Source organism: Tamandua tetradactyla, chromosome 2 (genome assembly GCF_023851605.1).
Source record: "Tamandua tetradactyla isolate mTamTet1 chromosome 2, mTamTet1.pri, whole genome shotgun sequence".
NCBI lineage: Eukaryota > Metazoa > Chordata > Mammalia > Pilosa > Myrmecophagidae > Tamandua > Tamandua tetradactyla.
The window spans coordinates 23,222,753-23,245,887 of NC_135328.1; the positions used below are offsets into that span (position 1 = coordinate 23,222,753).

The 23,135-nt window shown below is 36.4% G+C and overlaps 1 protein-coding gene and 1 pseudogene across 2 annotated transcripts in view; both read right to left on the reverse strand.

Annotated features, from left to right (window-relative positions):
- LOC143667035 (olfactory receptor 13C9-like) overlaps positions 1-23,135 on the reverse strand; it is a 713,098-nt gene that overhangs the window by 335,505 nt on the left and 354,458 nt on the right. The gene's annotated exons all lie outside the window — the stretch shown is intronic.
- Positions 16,611-22,742, reverse strand: LOC143655805 (olfactory receptor 13D1-like; annotated as a pseudogene).

Below are 23,135 nucleotides of genomic sequence, written 5' to 3' on the forward strand. Positions count from 1 at the left end.
TAAGCTTCCTTATACACATATTAAATATAGGTTTTAAAAAGATTTGCTTTACTGTAAATAATATCATGAAATTTAAGTGTATCTACCTAATCATACTGTAAAATCTAGACTATCTGACACACCCAAGAGAATAAACAAGAAAATATCTCCTGTAGCATCTAGATATGGACATTTTTATGGGTTTTCTTTTTATGCTATAAAAAATTTATCAAGACTTTTTTTATAGCATGAGAAGAAAATCAAAGATTTAATATCTTAGGGAAGAGATTCAAGGTAAATACTAATAAGCCATAATATAATACATATTGAAACATGCACTATATGTATTTTTTTCCCATATGTATTTTTGCATGCACTGTATACTACAGCACAGTCCATCTTAGAATTTCTAATGATTTACCATTATAGTAAGCAACTGGTTTGGAAATGTGGTAAAAATTTCCTAGCCTTGCTCCAAGCTGAGAAATATAGGTGACAAAAACTTCCTTAAAATCTGTTTTGTCTTGTATCTTCTATATAAGTTTTGGCATTTATCTTTTTCCCCTGCTAGGATTTTTTTTCATATTTTCTTGAATTTTAATCTACTGTATGATATATATATCTGCAAAGATACATAAATCCACATGCATTTGCTTCACATAAAAACATCATTTCATTTTCCGCAATGTCTTTGTTTCCCATGTAAGTAGTTTTGATTGACCTTTTTCAAGAATTTCTTTCATTTGCTAATCAGTCACTGATGCACAGTTATGTTATCTTTCAAAATGCCTCAGAATTTAAGTCTTTTTATCAGAGGCATAAAATTCATTTTCAGTAGCACTTTCAATACTAATGCCAATAGCATTTATTATATTGACTAAATTCTCATTTCTCCTTTTTAAACCATTTTATGCATTACAGCATACATATTAGCACTTGTATTCTGTAATTCGCTGAATCATTATTGTAGCACAGCAACTATTAATTTATGTTGTCTTGAACCTATAGTCTCATATTTATAATCACTCTTTCTTCCTCATCTGGTATGAGAATATGAGAAACATGGGGGGAGAAACAGTCCAGTCAACTTAGGGGGAGAAACAGTCCAGTCAATTTACAGTTTGTTTGAATTGAACTTCAAAACAGGTTAGTTTTCATTAAAGTTCCAGATCAGAAAAGGCCCTGGAAATGTGAGTGATTATGTAACTTGGTTGTCTTAAGAACAGAAATGTTACAAGACATACAGGTAATTATCATGTGAGTATATAAGAATGGCATAATCAATTATTACTTTATGGCCTTAATAGTATTGAAAAGCAGGACTTGCAGAACACACTGTAGAAAAGTACAATATGACATCCCAAGGGGAATCAGTAATTCCCTCAGAAACAGCCAAAGACAAACGAAAGAATATCATTGATGTGTCATGTCAAAGAAGTTTGCTGCTTTCTTCTTCTCATTATCTTAGAACCTGTTTCTGGTAAATCTTCTGATTTATTTCTTTTCTTCCTTCTCCCTTTCATCCCCTTGTAGCCATCCCCCAGGAATAACAACTGAAATCCTTGCAAGAGTTCTGGTAGGAAATAAAGTTTCACAGGGACCATTAAAATCTATTTTTAATGTCTCTCTTGTTGGCGTTGTAAATATCTTATTAAAAGTTTTGCCTTTTTAAAATAGTGAAACTTTTTCCTAAAGGACGGTTAAGGGAATTTTTCAAGATAACATATTTGGTAGATTTCCTACCCTTGTCTCATTCAGTGAAATAACATTCATTCAAGAACTGTGTCCCTTATAGGTTTTGTAACATTTTTCTAACATTGTATTATAAAAGTTCCAAACATAAAGCAAAACTGAAGGAATTTTGCAGTGAGCACAAACCATATAAGCATCAATTAATTTCTACCACTAATGTACTGTATTTATTTACCTTTATGTATCTATTCATTTCTATATTCACCCATTAAATTCATCTCATTTTTGATGCATTTCAAAGTAAATTGAAGACATCAGTCTACTTTGCCTAAATACTTCAGCATGCAGACCTTTAACTAGAGTTTAATACTTGTTTACAGTTTTTTCTTTTGATTTAAGGATGACATAACTTAAGTTCACAAACATAAAGCATAATACTCACTGAATTTTGACAAATGAATGTTGTATAACTCAAACCCTCATGAAAATATAAACCATTAGCATACCTCAGAAAAGGTTCCTCATGTTCCTTTTCAGTCAATACTTGCTCTAAGCCTATCCCCATAGAAACCACTGTTCTGATTTTTTTATATACCATTATTAGATAAGAACTTCAATATGTACTCTTCTGTGAAGGATCCTTTCACTTAGCATTCTGTTTTTTTTTTGGTAATGTGTATGGTGGGGGTCACATTTCATTCTTTTTCCATGTGAGTATTCCCTTATTGCAGCACCATTTGTTGAATTTTTTTTGGTTTGTTTGTTAGCTTATTTGTTTGTTTGGGAGTGCATGGGCCAGGAATTGAACCTAGGTCTCTTACATGGCAGGAGAGAATTCTACCATTGAACCACCCTTGCACCCCCAGCATTCTGTTTTTGAGATTCACGCATGTTGTATGCATAGTAGTATTTTCACACTATTTTTTTTTTTTGATAAGAGGTATCCCATTTTATGGCTGTACCTGCATTTGTTTATTTATTATCCTATTAATGGACAATTGGGCTTCTCCAGTTTTTGGTTCTCATAAATAAAGCTGCTATGTTTTTTGTGGACATATGTTTCAATTCTCTAGTAAATAACTAGGAATGGAATTGGTAGGCCACAGTGTAGATATAATGTTTAGTTATATAAGAAGCTACCAGAACTTTTTTTAAAGTTGTAGCATTGTATATCCCTATTAACAATTTATGAGAATTACAGTTGCTTTGCATCCTTGTTGACATTTGTGTTGACAGTCTTTTTAATTTTGCCATTATAAAAGATGTGAAACTCATTGGGTTTTACTTTGCACTTCCATGAAGACTAATGTTGTTAAATAGTTTTTCATGTGTTTATTCATTATTTTAATGTCTTTGTCAAGTATGTGTTCAAATCTCTTGCACATTTAAAAATTATCTTTTATCATTGAATTGTAATTCTTTACATATCCTGGCTACCAATACTTTGTCAGATATGTGTTTCATGGATGTTTTCTCCCAGTGTATGATTTGCATATTCATTTTATTAAGTCATCCTCGGATAAGTAGTTGGTTTACTTTTTGATGAGGTGAAACTTCATACCTGAAGTACCCTGAATTACCTAACTAGGGGCAAATTATATATTTTAGGTGCATGGTCTGGGAATTGAACCCGGGTCTCCCTCATGGAAGGAAATTTATCAATTTTTGTTCATGGCCATTGCTTTCTGTGACCCTTCTAAGAAATCTTCACCTACCCATAAGCCAGAAAGATAGTCTTACATTTTCCTTTTAAAAACTTTAATAGCTCTACCTTTTATGTTTGAGGCTAAAAATCCATTTTCTATTGATTTTTTTTTTTGTATGGTCTGAAGTAAAAGGTCATATTTCATTTTTCACCATGTGGATATTTATTCTGACACCAGTTTTTGAAAAGAAAACCCTCTGATTGTTTTGTAATTTTGCTGAATATTAAATGGTCATGTAAATGTGGGTCTATTTCTTAGTTCTTTTTTTATCTATTCCCTTTCATAAGTTTGTTGATCCTCATGCCATTTCCTGATTTATGGGTTATATCATAATGTAATTAAGAAAATAATTCCATTTTTGATATTTGACTGCTGACAACTTTTAAACCTCCCCTTCTGCCCACATTTGAGCTAGGTGAAAAGAAAGCCTGGGTACTTCCTTCTTTGGTGTTGGTATAAAGTTCAACCATGCATGGGAACCTTCAGCCCAGCCCCAACCCCTAATCACCATTAAACCCAAGCCAGTCTCCTTTCCTTGCTTTCTTTCATCATTTTAGACCTGTTTAGGAGCCATCCCACTTTCCCCAGAAATCCTCGTTATATGATTAGTAAGCCTTTCCATATCCTCTTGTATGTGTAGCATCATCAGTCTTGACGTCACAATGAAATTTTAGATGGGTCCTTTGACTTTCCACATGAATTTTTCAATCAGATTTCAATTTCTACATAAAATAAAACCTGCTGGTATTTTGATTGGGATTGCGTTGAGTGTATAGATCAAATTAGAGAAAACTGACATCTTAATCAGAGTCTTTTCTAGTCCATGAACAGTTTAATTTCAACATTTTGTAGTTTTCAGTGGCAGTCTCCTATATTTTTAGTTATGTTTATTCCTGCACATTTTGTTTTTTTATACTACTTAAATGGAATTATTTTAAAAATTAATAAGCGATTGTTTGATGCTATATTAAAAATACAACTAATTTTTAAAAATTATTAACCTTATATTCTATGACTTGTCACAGCACTTTTTTGGTTCTTGCAGTTTCTGTGGACTTTTTATGATTTTCTACATAGACAATTATAGCATATACAAATAGAAACAATTTTCCTTATTACTTTCCCATCTTTGTGTCTTCTATTTCTTTTCTCGTACCTAATTTATATCATTAGGGGAAAAGACATTCTTGTACTGTCTTAGAGGGAAATTGTTCAATATTGTACTATTAAGAATGATGTTGACTGATTTTTCATAGATGTTCCCTACCCCCACCCCTCTATCCCCTTTTCAGGTTAAAAAAGTTCCCTTTGATTCCTAGTTTGTTGAGAGCTCTTTTTCTTTAAAACCAAGACTTGGTGTTAAGTTTTGTCAAGTTCCTTTTCTTCATCTTTTGAGATGATCATATGATTTTTATGTGTTAGTCTATTAAGGTGGATCATTATATTGATTTTTGAATATTAAACAATCTTTGCTTTCCTGCCATGAACTCTTGTCAATATTCAATACATTTTTGTTCTATTGGTTAGTATATATATGTATTTTGAAACATGAATTTTACTGAGGGACTTATATGCAGGAGAAGAAATCAAGCAGCTCCAGAGGTGGTCATGTGGAGATTGAAAGTAGCACCCCACATGGATTAGAGGTGATGTCAGGATTTTATAGTGGGCATAGACAAATGAGTCACAGAGCCAGGAGGGTGCATGTACTTGGTGTTAAAGTCCTTAATGTTTGTCTTTCTTGGTATAACTTCCCACAGAGTTAATCCAGGAGAAAGACAGTGAAGGCACAGAGCTGAGAGAGCATGTGCAAGAAGAAATTGTAAAGAACAGTAAGCACAAAACATATAGACTAACATAATATCATAATATGCAGAAAGAATCTGCACTGTTTTTTTTTTTTTTTGCCTGTATTGACTATCTGTACATCCTTTCCTCCTTAGGCAGGCTAACTAAACTTTATCTAACTGCCTTGTGTAATGAAGGCTGCTGTTTGTTTGAGCTTCACAGAGTTCTGGGGAAATGCCTGGGCCTTGGACTCCCACAATCTACCCCCACACAGCAGCCCACACTGACAGTAGTACAGACATTGCACCCACAATGCATAACAGAGTATGAACGAACCAGTACATAAGAAAACTAATCCCACTAACAAGTGGCAGTAAGACAAGGACAGAGAATTGAGCCATTTTGACAAATGATCATCAGATAAATGTAACGTCTTTGATGATGGGGAGAAAGACAAGAAATTTTCCCAGCCTTTCACCAGCTGATGTTCTGCCATGTCAGCATCACGTCCCACATTGTCTGATTGGCATCACGTCCCACATTGTCTGATTTCACAATTGTCATGAAAGGCTGGTGGTGCCTGACAATGGCAAATCAGTGCATACCCAGCAATGAGACCTGTTGTGCGCATAGACTACAGCAATAGCCCACTGTAGACATGAATTTCCTACAGTGCTATGGGTGAAATGAATGAAGTTTATGGGGAACAAAGAAGGGTAGGTCTTGGTGATCTAATAATACACATGCTAAGTTCCCAATGGTAGACAGAAGGGTCCCTGGAGAGGTAGGGCCACAAGGTTGTGTCAAATCCCATATTTTTTCCCCCTGCAATTGCAGAGAACCTTCCAGAGCCAGATCTACAGTTAGCCTGGGTGTAATGAATGTCCAAAAAATCATAATATAGTCATTGAAGTATGGGGGAGGGTCTCAGGTTGGTAACATAGGCAACTTTTCACATTTTAGGTATAAACAGTATGACATTCTAATATTGAGACTTTCAGAAATTCTAATATCCCATGGGCTTAGGATTCCCAACCGGCATGGCTGCATTGGTCAGGACCATGGCAAATTGACCTTTTTTCCCCCAATTTCTAATGCTTGTGGTGTAGGCAAGAGTAAGTTGTTATCGTTACCTCATTGTGGTTGTAGCATTGCTGGTCCTTCTACCTATATTCACAAGGTTTGCATGACTCCTTGTTGTTGCTAGCTCAATAGGAGCTGGGGCAGCTGCCTGGGTCTTGAGTTGAGACTGGTTAAAGCTGGATACAAACCACCGGGTCCATTGCTGCAAAGACTGCTTATCATCTTTTAATTGTTCCTTTAAAAGCCTGTTCGTACTTTCAAATTAGTCCTGCTGCTTTGGAGATGTAGGGCAAGTAGAATATCCACAGGGCACCATGCTCAATGGCCCAGGTTTGGGTTAACTGTCCAGTAAAGGTGATCCCCTTGTCACTGTCCACATGTGTGGGGATCCCAAAGAAACCACTCAGTTTCTCTAGGCTATGTATTGTAGCTGTTTGGCTAGCCTTTCCCAACGGGAAGTCTGTAACAGCCCAATAGCTTTGTCTCTGGTTGTAAAGGCATATTTTGCACCTTTAGATAGAGGGAGGGGTACAGTGTAATCCACCTGCCACCAGGTAACCAGAACCTTCTCATGGTCAGTGTGGCCAAGTTGATGAGGGATCATCTGTGGTCATCACAATAAACAGGAGGGGCAGACACCAACAATTTCTTTTAGCTGTTGTCTCATGATGGGCAACTGGAATTGTTGCACCATTCTTCACAGAATTTGGTATCTGTAGTGTCCTGTCTTTCTGTGTAGCTATTCAACAGCCTCATGTGATATTGGCTGTAGATTATGATTTTTTTACTAGAGAATTTGCTTCAATATTGTCTTGTAAAGAGTCGATGTTATGGGTAGAGACACAAAAAAGTTACCTTGCACCTATGACAGGAAGTCCCAATGTTTTCTCACATTTCTTTTCTCCACAAGGGGTGGCCAGTGACAGTCATGTTCTTGCTTCCATGTGGTTTCCACACCATCAAGCCTCAATACACAGTCCAGTTGTCAATACAAGTGGTTTGCTTCTCCTCATTCATGAACAATGACCATCCACACAGCTCTTCATTTAGCCCATTGGCTACTTTGCACAGTCCCTGCTTCCCACCATATGCTGTCCATACTAGATTGTAAGGCTACCACCTTCCAGGTAGCAGGTTGCCCACATGGCAATCCATCAGTATATCATGCAGGGTCAGGTATACTTCCACATCCGTTAATGGTGGGCACAAAAATAGCTACCTCAGGGGGATCAGCAGGGAAGGGCAAATGTTCTTCCATGTATGAAATTGATCCTAGGATCTTATGAATTTCCACATTTAAATGGCTACTGTTGAAAAGACTGCACTACAGCAGATAAGCTTTCCAGTTTGTTCGGGTACTGAGCTGCACACTTCCTGAATGAGATCTGATGGCAGTGTTGTGTACCCACTCCTATATGGGGATGGCTATTTTTAAGGTCATGGGACACTTTTGTGTCAGTCCTTCAACTTGCAATTAAGCATTGTATGCAGCACATTGTTTTTCTAGGGGTTTATATCATAATTCAGCCCCTTTCCAAAGTTGTGACAAAAAGCCAATAGGTACTTACTTTGCCTGTTGCCTATGTCACAAGCCCCACCCCAAGCCAATATCAGTACTGGCCAGATCTAATCCATACAGCACATCTCAGTCCACCCCCATTAGATCTCGAGCCTGTGACATAGCTCACTTAGCTTTCTCAAAGGCAACCTACTGTGCAATATCCCATTTCCATGCTTTCGCTTTTCTAACCAGGGTATTCTGAGGTTTTAGGATTTGTGCTAGGTGTTGTATAAAAAATATAAAAGGCCAAGAAAGGCAATTAGCTGTTTAGGGGTTTGAGGGGTAGTGTACTTTGGACTTAATCAACAGCAGCAGAAGGGATAGTTTTAGCTTGACTGAACAACACCTGAAAGTTTGACAGAAAAGCCAGGCCCTTGTAATTTGTCCTGATTTACTGCTTATTCCTGGCTTCCAAGATAGGCCAACACTACTGTAGTGGTGGTTTCCAGTTCTGGAAGAGCATTACTGGTTAGCGTACCCTCATCAAGATAACGAAAATGTATCCTCTTTAGGAGGCTTCCACATTTTAAAATCTTGAGCAACTAAACCATGGCAAATAGTGGGAACATGAAAATATCCTTGCAGGAACACAATAAATGTTCATTATTGTCCTGCCCACATGAAGACAAATGCTGATCAACCAAGTGAGTCTGGAGAAATACTAAATAAAGCATTAGCAAAATCTAATACAAAATGAAACTGACATAATTAAGTACTTATTTCTTATAACAGTAGCTATATTTGGTTCCATATTTAACAACAGTTAAGAAAAAGACTTAGCTCTTATAAAAGTGAGATGACTTGATATTTTTAAACAAGCAAGGACATGATAAAGTAAATATATAGTACAAGAAGCTGTTCTGATAAAATAACAGACTTTCTGCCTTTTATACTGAGTATTCAGAAAATTTTTTCAACCTCTTACTAAAATCAGACCAATAATCCAAGGAAACTTTGTTACTTTAATAGAGAGAAAACTAAATTTGAGTTTGTAATGATATGTTATTTGATACTAAGGCTTTAAATAATTTTATTGATAGACTCATTAAATCTTACCCAACTTGGATCACAAGAAATAAATTTCCTTTTCTGCAAACCTTCTGCAACTTGCTATATATATTCAAGTTTCACCCTACATTTTCTTCTTTCTTCTTTTGTAATAATGAGTTATTTAGGACAAATTCTTTCTTTTTCATTTTAATAAAAACCACATGTTTTGCATCTTTCATACTTAAGGTTACCAAAATACTTTTGGAAACTATCTTCAGCCAACATTTCACAACAATTACCATCAAAATCAAACTTGTCAGCATAATGCTAAATATCTAAAATAGTTTAATCAATGCATTTTTAAAATAGTAATTATGCTTACAAACTAAAACAGATTCTGGCTGGCACCAGAAAAGTGGAGTGCCACTGCTGTAGTTTGCAAATACCAAACCTGCTGGAACAGTCCTTTTAAATGGGTAGGGGGAAGAATTTGGAAGAGTACTCCAACAGAGAAGTCCCAGAATGCCCCAAAGAGACCGTTGGCAGAAACGTGGGCACCAAGGAAACCTCTGATAAGGCCCTAGACAGAAACGATGTACATGTTATTGCAAACTAGAAGGAAGGCGACACCTATTTTAAAATGGCAGACAATCTGGCAAAATTAACCACCAGGCTTGAACAGAAGGAAGACCCTAAAAGCCATAAACTTAGATATTCAGCAGAAAAGATTTCCAAATTAAATGTGGAAAGTGCAGCCCAGCCCTCCCCACAGCCTACAGTATAATGTGACAGGAAAGAAATCAAGCCGAGAACCAAACTTCAGGGCACAAAGAAACCAGAAATTGATGGTCCGGAAAACTCTGGCCTCCAGAAAAGGAGACCCCAGAGCATAGTGTCCCATGTGAGGATTCAACCAAACATAGAACCAATCAGCTGCTTCAGAAAAAGCCATGATTAGAGATGGAATCAACCAGGAAGGACTTGTGGAAGTATGTAGTTTGTATGACTGCATAATAAAACCATCAGTCAGGAGGACCTTCCACAGATCCCTCCCAGACAACTATATCTCCAATTCTGACTTGCATGGAAATTGCTGACTGGTTCCATGCTCAATCAACCCCCCACAAGGAAGACCTCTCTGTATAGACTCACCTTCTGGAAGGCCAGAACCCTCCAAACCATCTATTTTTCATCTCTCTATGCACAGGAGTCCAGTTCTCAATCCCCATCATCCCTACCCTGCATCCCACCACAAGCTGCAAGGACAAACCAGGCCACACCCTCCATACCCTACCCAGAAACTGCCTCAGTTAAATACCCAAGTTAATTGCCTCCAGAGCCTGGAGGTTGAGAAAACTCAACCTTGCAAAGTTCTCTGCCACCCCAAAACTAGGATCCTTACTCCAGTTTCCAATAATAACAACTTCATCACCTCTCTTTATGGTTTCATTGGAATTACTCCTAGCATACACATCTCTACCAGCAGTCCCCCTAAAACAATCTATGCCCTCTCCACCAAGCACCACACAACTCCTCCAATTTTTATTACTACCAAATACCAAAGCCATTCCCACATTTTTGGCACTTCCCACAGCAACACCCCATTCTCTCCTGGCACCTAAATCAGGTCTAGTTTCTTACAGTGCCTAAGCAAATACCATGAAATGGGTTAACTTAAACAATGGGAATTTATTAGCTTACAGTATTGAAGCCAGGACGATTTCAAAATCAAGGAATCCTCAAAGCATTGCTTTCCAAAACTGTGACATGCTGGGGCTGGCTGCTGGCAAACCTTAGTCCGTAGCTTGTCACAGGTCAAGGCATATGGCTGTTTCTCTTGGTCTCTTCCTAGAGCTCTTTCAGGTTTCACTGATATCAATTTCTTATTTCTTATGGTTTTCTCTCTGTGTCTCAATATCATTTTCTTAAAAAGGACTCCAGGAATAGGATTAAGACTAACCCTGACTGAGGTGGGACACACCTTTACTGAAGTAACCTCATCAAAAGGTCCTACTTACAATGGAATAGATTAGATCTAAGAACATGATTTTCTGGAATACAAACAGCTTCAAATTACCAGTGACAAAAAAGGAATGCAGTAAACATTGAAGATCAGACAACAGAAAAGGACCTGGGACACAGAAAATTGATAAACTTTTATCATCAAAGGATTATAATTGATCTTGTGCCCAAATACACAGAAGACCTCTGGTTTTTGAAGCCCAAACTTATAAAAACAATGCAGAACCCTCCATATTATCAAACAAGGAGAAATTTTGTGTTTCCAGAATAGTTCATCACTGTTTCTTTTTAAAAAATCCAGTAACATGGGTGGCTCAGCAGGCAGCATTCTTGCCTGCCATGCTGGAGACCCAGGCTCGATTCCCAGTGCCTGCCCATGCAAAAAAAAAAAAAAAAAAAAAAAATCCAGTAACATAAGCTCCCCCAGAACAATCTAAATTTTATGTGGAAAAGGATAAAGGATATGCCTGTTGGATTTACTACTGTAGTCTGAATCCACACCAAAGAGCAGAATCATTATTTGGAACATATTTAATCCATTTATTATGCTTTCAGAAAACATTTGTTGAACTCCCAGTATTGCCCTCAGTGTTGAACGCACTAGACTAAATGACTGATATTCTCCAGCATCACATCTCTGAACAGCTTTTTCTCAGAGTGTCCAGCAGGACCCACTCTTCCTGGGTGAAGTATGTAGCTGCCTCTTTCAAGTTCTTGACTCCAGTGGCTGCATTGCCAATAGCTTAGCTGACAACCATATTACTCTGGGTTTTCACTCACAACCAGAGAAGCACTAGGTGAGCAAAGCTGGTATTATTCGCTTTCTTCAGTTAGGCATTTGTAGAGTTCTCCAGTCTATATCATCCCCCAGAGTTCTGGAACATTGGGAAACTGTATGACACTTGAGGCACAGAATTAGAGTTTTGCAGCCCTGAAAATCAGCATTATTCCATATAACAAATAGATGTGGCGGAGAAGTCCCAGAGCTGTGAATGACCCCTCTGGGTGTCCCATGGGAATGAAGTCTACTGGCTAATATTTTGTAAGGATTTTTTGCATCTATATTCATGAGGAATACTGGTCTGTATACTCATTTTTTATGATGCTTTTGAATTAGGAAGTTTTGAAAGGCCTCATAAGATATATTGAGAAGTATTTCTTCTTTGTTTCTGACAGAATTATCTAAGATTGGTGATATTTATCAAACTTAAATGTTTGACAGACTTTATCGTTGAGTCTACCTAAACATGAAAATTTCCTCATGAATGATTTTATTTATTGTAAGAATTTCTATTTCTTTTATAGGTATAGAAATATTCAGATTTCCTGTTTCACCTTGGAATCAGTTTTGGGAATTTATATTTTTCAAGGAATTTGTTTCCTCTCCAGATTTCTTATATTTACTGTGTATATAAGATATACATGTATATATATCCATGGTATATATTTTTGCATCCATTCACTTTTAACTATTTCTGCCTTTATATTTACAATGAACTCTATCTGGCAATTTAGAGATGAGACATACTTTCTAATCCAATTTATGCCTTTTAATTGGACAGATCCATTAGCATTTAAATGTGATCATTATTATAGTTTTACTTATTGCTACCATTTTATTGTATGTTTTTTGCTAGTCTCACCCCTTTTCAGTTCCTCTGTTCTTATCCTGACTTCCTTTGGATTGTCTGAATGTATTTTAGAATCCCATTTTAAATGTACCTGTTGGTTTTATAACTCCACTTTGTATTATCTTAGTGGTTGCTCTAGGGATTACAATATATACATTCTTAAATTTACATAGTCAGCTATGAGTTAGTATTTTACAATTTAATTTAAAATATAGAAACTTTTCACCTGCCCTATATTTTATGATATAGTTATTTTATAGTACATCTATATGTTATAAACCCATTAGGCAATGCAATAACTTTTGCTTTAAAAAGTCATATGTATTTTAAGAAAAAATAGAAAAAGAAAACATATATGTATGTACAATTTTTGGTGCTCTTCATCCTTTTTTTGCAGGCCATATTTACTTCTGGTTACATTTTCCTTCAGTCTGAAAAATTTCATTTAGCATTTTATTTAATGCAGTATGTTTACTACAGATTCTCTTAGTTTTCACTTATTTGAAAATATTTTTATTTTCATTTTCTTTCTTGAAGAATATTTTTTGCTGAAAGTTGAATTCTGGGTTGGACCTATCATTTGGATTATTTTTCTCAGGCTTCTTTCCAGATTTTCCCTTAATCTTTAATTTTTAGTAGTTTAACTATGATTTGCCTACATGTAGTTTTCTTCATATACACACTGCTTCAGATTTGCTGGGCTTCTTCAATCTGTAAATTTATGTTTTTAATTTTGATTATTTTATCTTATATATTTTTTCTGTCCCATGCAATTCTGTGTAATATTTTAAAATTCTAGCAGTTATTGGACTATTAAATAATTATGCAACTGCATTACTTCTATCAGAGGAGATGAATTATACAGGAAGTTTTATATCAATGTGCGATGGGAAACTGATTGCTTGGACTTCAATCAAGAAATGACTCCAGCAATAGAAGTAAACTATTGACCAATTATAGCACAGTATGGAACATGAAATTCACGTGACATATAATAGAATCTACAGAACTTGGAAGGAAAAGTGATTGCACAAGGAAGATATAGAGAGTAGTACTTGAGCCAATGGCTTAGGGTTCCTACTAGTTATTTAGTCAGGACAAATGCTAGCACTGGTTGAAGCTCTAGGGATATAGCAAAAATGAAGAAAAAGTCCCTTCCTTCATGGCCGGGGGTGGGGGGAGTTTTTTAATAAACAGATAATATCAGCAGTTTTAGAGGGTAATGAGTCCTATGATGAAAAATAAAGCTCTTTGAAGTTTTTCTGTAGAGAATATATTTGAGTAAAGACCTAAATGAAATAAGGGAGAGAGCTCTTAGAAAAACATGGGAGAAGAGTTTTTGAGGCAACAGGAAAAGCAAATGCAAAGGCTTTAGGATGTTTGAGGAATAGCAAGAAGATAGTGATACTGGATTTTAGCCGAGTTTGGTAAGGTGATAGGAGATGAGGTTGTAGAATTAGATGGGGATAGGTTTCTGTGGCTAGAGTGGAACGTAGTAGAATAAGAATGGAATTAAGGAGATGGCTTGGGAAGCCATTGAGATGATGATGGCTTGGATTAGGGTGATAACAATGGAAATGGTCAGATTCAGATTAAACTTTGAAGATAGACTTGATAGTTTGCTGATGCATTAGATATGAATTTATGGTGCTGCTACTTCCTAAAATGGGAAAAACTCTACAAGAGGTAGTTTGGCAATAGGAGAATCAAGATTTCTGTTCTGGACATATTATATTTAAAATCCTTATTAGACTACATCATAGGGTAAGAGATACAATTATGGGAGTCACTATTCTGTAGATTAATTTCTTTTCATTTTGGTCTTTATTAAGTTATGAAAACCAATGAACTACTCCCGGGATTATATGGGTGTATAACTCTGTTAGGTGGGCCCTGCCTGATCTGTTACAGTCATACTTCTGATGCCCAGAATGAACAAAACCATATATACAACAGAATGTTTTTTTAACCAGGCATATTACTAGTTATATGTGAAACTATAATATTCTATGGAAAGGAAATTCTATTTAAAAACCATATATCTTACACAAAAAGGCAAAATGTGATCATCCAAAGTATCAGTCTATTGATTAAAGCCCTCTGTTATATCTTCTGGGATTATAAAGACAAATAACTGACAGGTCCTTCCTCTAATGTCCTTTTAATAGAACAACAGATATGTTATGTACATAAACAAAGGGAATGTAATTCTTCATTAATAAATATCCCAAAGCTATAAATAGATTTCTATAGGACTTTAACTTAGAGAAAGAAGAAATGAAGTTCAGTTACTAAGATAATAAAAGGTATTTAGTTAGAGCAGCCTTTCTTGAGGGGCATCTTGAATTTTTATAGATAGGTTAGAGAGGGCACTTTTATATGGAGAACTTGGCAGACGCAAAGATGCTGAGATGGCAGTTTCTAGGATATTTCAGTCAATGGCAAATAAGCTGGTTTGCCTTCAGAATTAGAAAGACAATCTTTTATTCATTTATTCATTTAACACACATTACAATGAATAATTATTTTTTTCTAAGTAATGAGGACCCAACAATGGGTTCCTCATGGAGCCCATAGTCTTCCTAGGTGAAGCAGAATTGCATGGGAAAAGGCAAGGGAATGAAATGAGCCAAAACGATGAAAAGTCCAGGTTACATTTTTTTCTTACTCATCCTTATAAAACTCCCTGATGATTATAGTCCACATTTTATGTCAGGGGAAATGGAGATAAAGATTAAAGTTTATATACCTTGATAGGTTAAATAGGTTATATATTTAACCTGATAGGTTAAATCCGTTCAAGTTTATATACCTTGTTAGCTGGACTGGAGAGGTCGTACTCATTTCTTTGTGGCATTCAAGTCCCAATTTTTCAATAATGCCACGTTTGTTCCTGGAGACTTTACTAAAAGAATAGAAGAGTAGAAGCTGCAATCTGTTTTTCTTGGGGAGACCCATTCCCCATATCAGAAAGGACATTGTTGAGGAATCCTTTGAATTGTACATCCTCTCATTATTGTTGAGAGAAGTGTTAATTCTTATGGAAGAGGGAAATGTATAAGCACTATTAATCTGGTAACAGTACAGGTACTAAAAAGGAAAATGGATTTAAGAGGGCTTGTGTGAATGGATATGTCTAATAGATACTAAGAGCAGTGATATATAATATTAATTTCTTTTTCTTACAGCGTCACAGTTCCTTTACTTTATTCCTAAGCCTAAAAAGGTGTTCTTTTGAGTGAGACTCATGTCTGTTCTTTGTGGTAAAATGTATAATTAATAGCTTAAGCAACACAGAGATATATTTGCAAGATTAACAGAGAGGAATAAGGAAAAAAATCCAGAGTAATAATTGGCTGAGGCAAAAATGAACATTAGAAACTAGAAAGATGTATACACTCCTCAGAAATGATTGGGGAGGTGAGTGGAGTGCACAGAAATGCAGAATAAAAGTTATATTATTATAATTTATTTATTAAAGCAAAGGAGAACCCCTAAAACCTGGAAAACTTGGATGATTCAGATGTCATACCCTCATAACTTTTGCCTCAAACATATGAGGGGAGAGAAGAGCAAGGAATGTGTCAGTTAGAACTACGTAGTTGCTAAGTGTGAAAATCCACTCAATTTAGTATTTTTGAAAAATCCACTCAATTTAGTATTTTGGCTTCTTTGCTACCCTGAATGGATGACTGTAGTGAGACGGGTTTCCTTCTTTAATTGGTTAAGTCTTTGCTTTGTTCTATGCTTACCCCTATATCGGGGCACAAGGGTTGGGATGTGGGGTTGGTGAGTCCTATCTAGCACAAATGGACTAATAGGGAATTGGTAGAACCTCAAAAGAAGATGTATTCTTTTACCAGATGAAGAGAAACTGGACAAGAAAAACAATAGATGTCCAATTGAAAGAGAGTGAGGAAACAGACTGAAAAAAAGATAAGATAGAAGGAGAAAGAAAGTAGATGGGGGAGAAAGGAGAAGGAGAAAATGGAGGATAGGAGAGAGAGAGAAAAAAGCAGGAAAAGAGAGGGAGAGAATAGAGGTATGAGAAAGGAAAGGACAGGGGAGAAAGGCAAGAGGGCAGAGGGGAGAGATTTATCTTGATGACAAGTCATATGCCCTTTATGAGACCGATTGATAGGACTGCATACAGCTAGAAACCCCGCAGAAAACATGGTATTCAGAACAATTCACATTATCATTCCTGGTTGAAAAGAATGGAAATTTCATATTTGACTTTACAATCATACTAGCTCTTGACACTAGATTCTGTGTCCTCATTTTGAATGCAAAAGCCTGAACTAATCCTACAATGAAGAGGCCTTTCATGTTAGATGCAAGCGTTTGCTGAAGAGTTTCTTCAGAGCCTCTTTTATCTCCTTATTCCTCAGGCTATAGATGATGGGGTTCAACATTGGGGTGACCACTCCATAAGACAGACTGATGATCTCATCAGATGTTTTTGTGACCTTTGATTTGGGCTTTGTGTACTAACCATAGAATAAGATGACCACTGTCAGGTGGGCTGAACAGGTAGAAAAAGCTTTCTTTCTTCCCTCAGCAGAATTAATTCTCAGGATGGAATAGAGGATGAAAATATAGGAGATGAAAATTAACAGCAGAGGAATAATCAGTAAAACAATACTTGCCACTGACATGATAAGCACATTGATGGTGACATCTGAGCAGATGAGTTTAAGAAGAGCCAGGATCTCACACGTAATGTGATCGATGACATTATTTCCACAGAAAGGCAATGTCATTGCTAGGACTGTTTGTACCAGGGAGTTCAGACAGCCAACAATCCATGACCATACAGCCATGTGCACACATAGCACCCTGTTCATGATGATGGGGTACCTCAGGGGGTTGCAGATAGCCATGTACCGGTCATAGGCCATCATTGCCAGTAGGATACACTCAGTGGAGCCCAAGCCAAGGGAGAAAATCATCTGCAGAGCACAGCCAATGAAAGAGATGGATTTTCTGTGAGATCTAAATATGCTGAGCATTGGAGGAATGGATGAGGATGTGTAGCATATGTCCAAGAATGAGAGGTTCCCAAGGAAGAAGTACATGGGGGTGTGGAGGCGGGAATCCAGAATGGTAAGGATAATGAGGAGGCTGTTTCCCAGGAGGATTATCAGATACATGATGAGGCAGAGCACAAACAGAGAAAGCTGGAGCTCTGGGTATTGGGATAGCCCCACCAGAAAGAATTCGGTCATGGCAGAGTAATTACTCAATTCATTTGTCCATGTACCTGCAGGGTTTAAAAACAGACATGAACTCAGGGATTAAATTTGTAGTGTCGATTTTAAAAACACTTTTACTTCCATTATTTATTTATTATACATATTATATTAATTTTATTAATGACAAAACAAAGGCACTGAGAGTTCTGTTATGATTACACAACAGCAGAAACTGGGAATTGTGCTGGAAAATGTCAGTTCTGTAATTAAATAAAATGTAGGTACATATTACTTTCAAATGTGGATACATAAGGGTCTCTTAATTAATGAATATTTTGAAATTAAATTGCATTTCAATAAACCTGGGTCTCATTTAAAATATCATATAGGTTCAGCAGCATGCCGTTTATCCTGGCTATGATGTCAGTAAGTTACTTAGTTTTTCTGAACCTCAGCTAGCCCACAGGGGGAAAGCAATAACTTTTGGCAGTTTGTTGTGAGAATCAAATTATATAAAATATATTAGGTGCCTGGCACAATAGATGGTTCTAATTTGACACCTATAATTATATTATACTAAAATATAATAAATTATTATAACATAATTTAAGTATATATTTACATATGCATACATTTTATAAATTATAACTCTTAGGTCTGCCTGTTTGGGTGAAAAGGAAAAAGCTATTTTTGAGAATGATGAGATTTAAATTTTGGACCCTGATTGAAAAACTGTAAGCATTTTTTGTTCCTAGATAGTGGACTATCTAACCAGTTCAGTGTCTGAGGATCATTGCACCTGGTTCTTAGTACCTTGTATCATTTTATAAGTAGTTACCCATTTTTTTCTCTAACTTTTTGTATTTAATGCTTTGGAATGCAACCCTAGTTCTTATTTTTGGCCATGTAGGTCAATATATGGCTAGACCGATAATGGTAATATTTATTAAGCGCCTATTATGTTGTCAGCACATTACATTGTTGTAAGCACATTACACGTATTAACTCATTTACTATCAGTGTAACCCTATGAGACAGGTACCATTTTAATTCCCATTTTGCATGGAAGAAATGGAGACAAAATAAAGTTTAAGTAATTTTTTCAAATCCATACAAAAAATAATAAGTGATAGAATTAGAATTCAGTATCCAACCATCTGTCTCCAAAGTCGGTCCTACTAACCATTGTACCATACTAGTTCTCATGGGTTCTTTTTCTAACCCTAAGCAAGAGAAGACTGTTACATAAATGTATTTTGTAATTCGCTGCACTGAAATAACTTGCTTATTTTGAACCTGATCATATGTGATGTGATGGAGAACCTAAAGACTGAATCACAGCCTCTATTTTTTTCCACTTTTGTGCCTGGTCTTTTCTATTTTTAACAAGAAATTTCACAATTTTGAGGAATAGCCAGATAAAAAATAATATGAAAGCTCTGCCTCACCCTTGTATCTATTGAGCACACACCTGGAATCCCTTAGCCTTGTATATATACTCTGCAAATCAGTGTGCACTTCTGGATCTTTCATGCTCCGTATACTTGACTTTCCTGCCTTTTCAATCTCAACTCGTCTTTTCAATTGTTAAGCTCTACCTACTTATAATTTGAAACTACTTATAACTGCTTGTAGTAGTTAGGTTCAGTTGTCAACTTGCCCAGGTGGTGGTGCTGCGTTCTGTTGTGGACTTAAATCATGAGCATGTGGAATTTTCTATGGCTGATTACATCTGCAGTTGGTTAAGGAGAGTGCCTTCCTCAATCAATGAGGCTTTAAAGGAGGAATCAGAAGAAAGGAGCTCAGAGCTGGCTAAGACCCAGACATTTGGAGATGCAGATAGAACCACCCGAGGGAAAGCCCTTTGAATCCAGAAGCCAGGAGAGATGCCCAGGAGTCCTGTGTGTCTTCCCAAATTAGTAACTTTGTAACTAAGTAAATCCCCTTTATAAAAACCAGTCCATCTCTGGTGTATTGCCTTCTGGCAGCCTTAGCAAACTAAAACACTACTTATATCATTAAAATTTCAACTGTGCTCCAATTGTCTGATATTTACTCTAAGATGTTCATGTTCGATTATAGACCCATTATACAAAGAGCTGTGTCTTATACTTTGTTATACTGTTGCTGTGATAGTTTGTGTTTATTAGGTTGTGGTTGCAGAACGAGAATATGTCATTCTGATTCTCCTCACAGCACAAACATACATTTGCTTTGATCTTTTTGTATCCAGAGAAATTGAAGTCAGAATGTGAGACTTATTCCTTGGCTATTCAAAGATGGCACTACTCCTTAGCTTCCTGTAAGGAGGGGAAGAGAAAAGTTCTTTGCTTTCCATTCCCTTTCCTTATCATTTCTCCTTGTCTTGGAGAGTATCCCCTAGACAGTGATTTTGGTAAGGTTAAAAAAATACTGGCAATAGTCTGTTAGTATATTAGAAAATATTCCCTTCCTCCTACACCTCCTTTCCTGTCTCTGTTTACATTGGTGCATGGACTTGTTCTCACAAAGGGATCAGTTAAGGCAGCTGTCTATATATTTTTAGCAGAACCATTCTGAAGGAAGGAAAGGAGGAAGAGGAAGAAGGTAAGAAGAAGGAGGAAGATGAAAAGAAAGACAAGGAAGAGGAGCTAATTTTTACTGTTAACAAAAGAGTACTAAACTTAGCATTTTATCCTGGTGGGTGGGAGTGCTGAAGAGAAGCATGAAGGAGGAATGGCTCTCTTTCTGTTCAAAAAAGGTCCAGAAAGGGGATGTCCTTTTTCCCGAAACCTATTTTCCCGAAACCTAGGGAAAATAAGCGAAAGTAGAATCAATAAATCCACCATACACACTGAATCAACCCATCATGAAAGACCTGTCTTAACCTCTTCAGTTTCCTTTCATCCCACTTCTTTGCCATAACTCCTTCCCATGATGATGTCAAGGCAGAAGTTATTGGATGGATTCTCCCCCCGCCTCCCATAGCTTTCATCAACCTTCCTACCTAAGACTCCCTACTTGACACAATAAATCTAATGAAAATCAGTGTACTTGCTATACAACACAGCTTTTAAAAGTCTTCTAAACCCCTCTCAATCACATTGTCACACCTATATAACTCTAATGTGGTAGTTTTTCATCCCTACTGCTACCACCAATTCTCTGCAATGTTTGTGGTGAATTCTTTCAGTATTTCCAAAATACTGCACTATTTCTTCCTTGAGCATTTGTCCCTGCTGTTTTCTTAAGGTGGAAGCATCCTTCCCAATTTAAATCTTACCTTTTCTAGGAAACTTTCTCGCCTGTTGTTCTGGGAAGAATGTCCTATGTGCCGTCACAGAACCTTTTACTTTCCTCTCTCATAGCATCCTTCATTTATTCAGTTATACTACACTTACCATGGCACATTCTGTGGTAGGTAATAGAGACCTTATTGTGAGCAATGAACTCTCAAAATGGTTCCTTGAGGCAGAATGCTTGTAAAAGTTATTTTGTACATCCAAGAAACAAATGATTCCTGTGCTATATCACATGTCTCAATGTGAAAAATTCATGGAACACTTTTAAAATCATTTCATCAAACTAAATAGACTTTTTTACCACAAACTGTCAAAGATAGAATAAAATTATGGATCAGTCACATATAGGAATGGATCTGCAAAGATTATAAAATATTTCCAAAACTGTACACTGATGTGATAGTGTTTATTTCATGAATTTATTGAATTCCAAGTAAATACTTGGAAATCTATCAATATAGTATAGGAAACAGATAAAAATAACCTTCACTGTCATCTTACTACGTGGGAACACGTATTTGATAGAATTCAGCATTCAATCATGGTAAAACCTCTTATTACTCTAGATTAAAGATAATACATCATTAAGATGCCTAACATCATCAACATAATTCTTCCAAATGGTGAAACTCTTGAAATATTTTCCTAAAAGTCAGCCAGAGATGTTTTTAGCATTACTACTTAACATATTCCCCTAAAAGATACAACAATGGAATAGAAAAGGAAAAGAACAGAAACAGAAAAGAAACAACTTTGCATGTACTCTCACGTTTCAAGTTCAATCATGCTTTCACAGTTGCTATAAATTTTTCTTCCAGGATGCTGGAATTCTGGCATGTGGTGATGGAGGCTCATGAACACATGAGAAGCCATACTATCACAAATACTATCACCAATGCAAACTGTAATCTTTGAGAAGAGTTAAGGACAGGAAACACTGCTCAGATATAATATGACATGAAAAAAGATTGTTTTGTAATTGTATATTTGTGGTTAGAAGAAACTACACCAAAATGTTAACTGGTTTTCTCTGGAATTTGGAATTTGGAGCATTATAATTTCCTTTATCTTCTCTGTATTTTCCAAATCATCTTTATAACCTATATTTTACAATTATAAAAGATTATAAATAATTTTTTTGAATTTTCTTTGAAAGGGGAGAGTAGTATGGACTTCCAGAATTTTGATATCAGTTTTCTCTAAAACTCAGATAATGAGTAAACAGTTCATGAGCTGGAAATTGAGGGAGACTTTCTGTTGCTTTGTATCACATGGACTAATTTAGTCAGTATTCTGCTTTTGTTCATTCAGTTTCACATATATACTCAGACTCAATCTCAATTCTTTCAAAGGGACTCTAGAATTCATTATTTAGAATGTGGCTAGGCACAGATAGGATGCAGTATAAAACATCCAATAGAATCATACAGTAAAAAGAAAGAGGAGATGATACCTAGTCTGTAGGAGGGACCATGGAGAAACAGCAAGGATTTCTGTTACTGCTACTTCTTTCTTCCTGCAATAAATAGGTAAAATTCCAGTTTATCGGTTCTCCAGATTTCATCCATTTCTCCTCAAAGGCTCTGTGTTTAGAGTGATCCTCACCACTGAGCATCACCTGTGGGAGGGGAACCATCTCTGTTTGAAGACTATAGATGATGAAGCATTCCCCTTCTTACCCCATGTTTACCAACAGAAGAGTGCTGACTTAGTTGTTAGGCACATACACTATCCAAGTCTTCCTGATTTTAACTCAAGAAAATTCTTGAACAGGTCATAGCACACTTACCCTGGAAGGCTTCCCAGGAGGACATTGCCAGCACTAACTATTGCATCCTATATCCTCTTCATTCAGTTTGCCCTAATGTTTTTAAAGCACTTTTCATCTTCACGATATGAGATATCCCTGGTTGGAGATCCCCAATGTTTATCTAAATGAATAAGTTCCTATTAGTCCCCAAAGGAGTTGATAATACACAATATTGGGCAAGTTAGAATTAAATCATTTTCTTCTTTTTACACGGTCTTAAGAATTACGCAGTTCCCCCTGCACCCCCACCCCCAGCAGTGTGAATATCAAGTGCTGTTTTTGCTGCTGGGAGCTCAGAAGAACTTTAAGCCATTATCTTGCAGAAGTCGTTTTCAAGCAATAGATTCAGGGCTGGGATTAATTCCCCCAGCCTATCCTGCATATTCTAATAATTTCT